The sequence below is a fragment of the Pyricularia grisea genome (genome assembly GCF_004355905.1).
Source record: "Pyricularia grisea strain NI907 chromosome V map unlocalized Pyricularia_grisea_NI907_Scaffold_10, whole genome shotgun sequence".
Taxonomy (NCBI): domain Eukaryota; kingdom Fungi; phylum Ascomycota; class Sordariomycetes; order Magnaporthales; family Pyriculariaceae; genus Pyricularia; species Pyricularia grisea.
The window spans coordinates 560011-563213 of NW_022156722.1; positions in this window are offsets into that span (position 1 = coordinate 560011).

A 3203-nucleotide genomic window follows, 5' to 3' on the forward strand; every position below is an offset into this window, starting at 1 on the left:
AAAAAAAAAAAAAAAAAAAAAAAAAAAAAAAAAAGAATAACACAACACAGTCCCCCAAAATCGCTAAGATTCGGACCGTGGCGCCGTTGTACGGATCACAGCTTGGCCATACATTTTGAACCCTGGCTCTTTTGGATACGCATACGCTTGTTCCCATGGATTTGAGGTGAGGCAATCAATCACATGCAGCTGCGAGTGCAATTGGTTTGAGGATGCCAACGGTAAATCTCAACCACATTTAATTTATTCCTCATTCACTATTGTCTGCATATCTGGTTGCTCTGGGTCAAAATGCAACAACCACCCACGGTCATGCATCCAGACTTTTTTCCCCCTATGATTTTATTTTTATTTTTTATTCTGTTACCTGGGCCAGCTAGATGGAGTTTTACCATTACCTACCTCGTCATAGTTTCCATCTCCCCAATCCAAACCTTTTTTTCCTTCTTTGTTTCCCCCCTTTGATTCCCCTCCGAGCAATGCATAGTAATTTCTGGCCTATCAAACACAATCGGCGACGAAGAGGTATCCATAAGGTAAAGGTAAAGGGACGGTGTCTGAGGTGGATGGTGTGGCCGGGGTTTGATGGTGTGGTCGCCGCCGTCGGAACGCGGGTTAGCGCTGTTCCCTTTTGATTGCTTCGCTGGCAACGGGATTGCTGCAATGGAACCTCGCCTAGGCTAGCTCGAGAGGGCCGCGATTCTGGATGCAGTCGCCATTGGGCGAACCCGAATCTGAGCGGGCGGATAAGCGGAGAGTGTAGCCCTTCGATGACACCATACTCGGATGCACTCTGCACATCCGTACCACAAACGACGAACCTGGACTTCGACGAGAGCTTATTCAATAATTACAGTAGTAATGGGGTTGCAAGGGTTGGAGAAGAGAAGAATAAATTTTAGAATAAGAAATCACCGAGACATTCGGACTTGTCGGTGGCTGAAGAAGTTCAGCATAGTGTAAAGCTTTACAGTAGATATGTACTGTAATGTACAAAGATGTACTCCGTACAAAGAAAAAAAAAATCCATCAATGCTCTTCTTTCTGTTTTACCTATTATCCTCCTTACGCCACGTCAACCCAACACTTTGCCCAGTCCTCAGCTGTCTGCTATTCTCGTCGATTGTCTGCGGCCAAGTCAGATTTGAAACTGCGGCTAATGCTGGCAGAGCTGCCATCCAGCTCGGCCGCTGGCATTAATTCGTCTTTAACTTTGTTCAATCTCCTTCCTATCCAGGCCGCCGCCTCGCAATTAATGAAGACCAGCGGTGACATATTTTTTTATTTTATTTTTCTCACCAACCTAACCTTGTATTGAAATATGGGAATCCGACCCTCGTTCATAAGTTCTGCATCCGTACCTGGCCACCAATGTCTCTGGGACCGCCTGTTACATATTGTCACATATGCACGGAAGTGCATCTTCATCTTCATCCAATACTTTTAGCATCAGAACACGGCATGGCGCTTCTGCATGCGATCAATTTTTTTTTTTTTTTTTTTTTTTTTTTTTTTTTTTTAGGTGCTACTCAAATCATTGCCAGGTAAACTAAACCCAGAGACCGGATGAAAATGGTCCGCAACAGACGATCGAGGACAATCGGTCCTAATACTCGAACTATGGAGTACAAACCTGCCGTTGCTGCCCTATACATAACAAGGTGAAAGCTCAGTTCGTCCCGAGTTCTGAAGGCATGCCCACCCAACCTTGTCTCATCTTATGAAGAAGAATAAGAATAAGAATAAAATTGTTCTATCAAAGTGGAGACCTGCTTGCTACCTAACAGAGCACATCCCGACACCACACAGTTCCAATATCCCAGTGTCTAGGGTAATATTCACCCATCTCGCATGGACATCCAGCCAGCCAGTCAGCCAGCCAGCCAGGCTTGGGTCGGTGGATGGATGCATCGCATCGATGTTGTCGACGAAGCATCCAAACAGGCTACAACCTTGCTGTACTCCCACCTCCCACCTTACTCGCTAGGCGAACTTCCACTGGTGAAGTTACCAAGACCCTAGTAACACTCCATTCCGCCAAGAACCTCTACCTTTTTGCCTTTCGCCAATCTAAACAGAAACTGGAACACTTGGAAACCAGGAACCAGGGAAAAAAAATACCCCCAAAACGAAAAGGGCGCTCTTCAATATTGACTCGACCAATGCAACCTCTCTCTCTTTTTTTATTTTTTTATTTTTTTATTTATTTATGTCTGCATGCAACACGGGGTATTTATCCTATTTAAGCGAGTTCTATCCCGATCCCAAGCCGCCCCTTTCCCTGGGTCCCTCCCTCAAGTTTTATTTCTCTCTCCGCCTATTCCATAAAGGGTGAACAAGTGAAGCCAGACGGAACCCATATTTCTTCGCAACCTTTTCTCTTTTCTCGGTTTTGCTATTCATCGCGGGGAGTAGATGGAGGGAGGGTGGGTTGGTCATGCAGGAAGGGGTCCTCGACGCTTATTGTTTCCGGGTTTTTGTTGCAGTTTCTGATCTTTTTTTTCCTTGTCCAAAAAAAGAATCGAGGAATTGTGATTGATCTAGAAAAAAAAAAAGATTAACCAGGGAGAACAAAAAAGTTCCTCCCCACTCCAAATCCAATATCGATCACAACGATGACTACCGCGTAGCGTGTTGTGTGACGATCGTACTAATCACCGGCTTCCCTCTTTTTTTTCTCCTCTCGGTTCACATGGATGTTGCTGCTGTTTTGGGCTTGGGTCGCCGTCTTGGCTTTCCTACTTCACTCACCTTGCCTATCTTGAACCATAAAAAAACCCGCTTGCTACTATTTTTTGTTCAGATAGTCACAGATCATAGATCCAGAAGTGGTGCACCCAAGGACCCCCCACTCAGAGTTTCCAGCCGGTTTTTTTTGAAACGTATTTCAATCTAGACCTTTTTTTTTTTATTTACTGATAGATCTCATCAGCTCAAAAAAAAACCCCCGAACCAGCCCCTTGGTTCCCCAAATACGCTCAAGATAGAGAGAGACGCCTTTGGGAAGGCAAAGGCAGTTCCGCTGCTGCCCACTTATTTTCGTATATATCCGGAAAGCTCTTCGCGCTTTATGATCCCACCCCGTCCCCTGTTGTCTCTCGACATCGAAAGCTTCTAGTTGGTGGTAATATTTACCAGGCTCCTGGTTTTCTCCAGCATGATGACACAGAGAAAAAAAAAAAAAAAAAAAAAAAAAACAAACC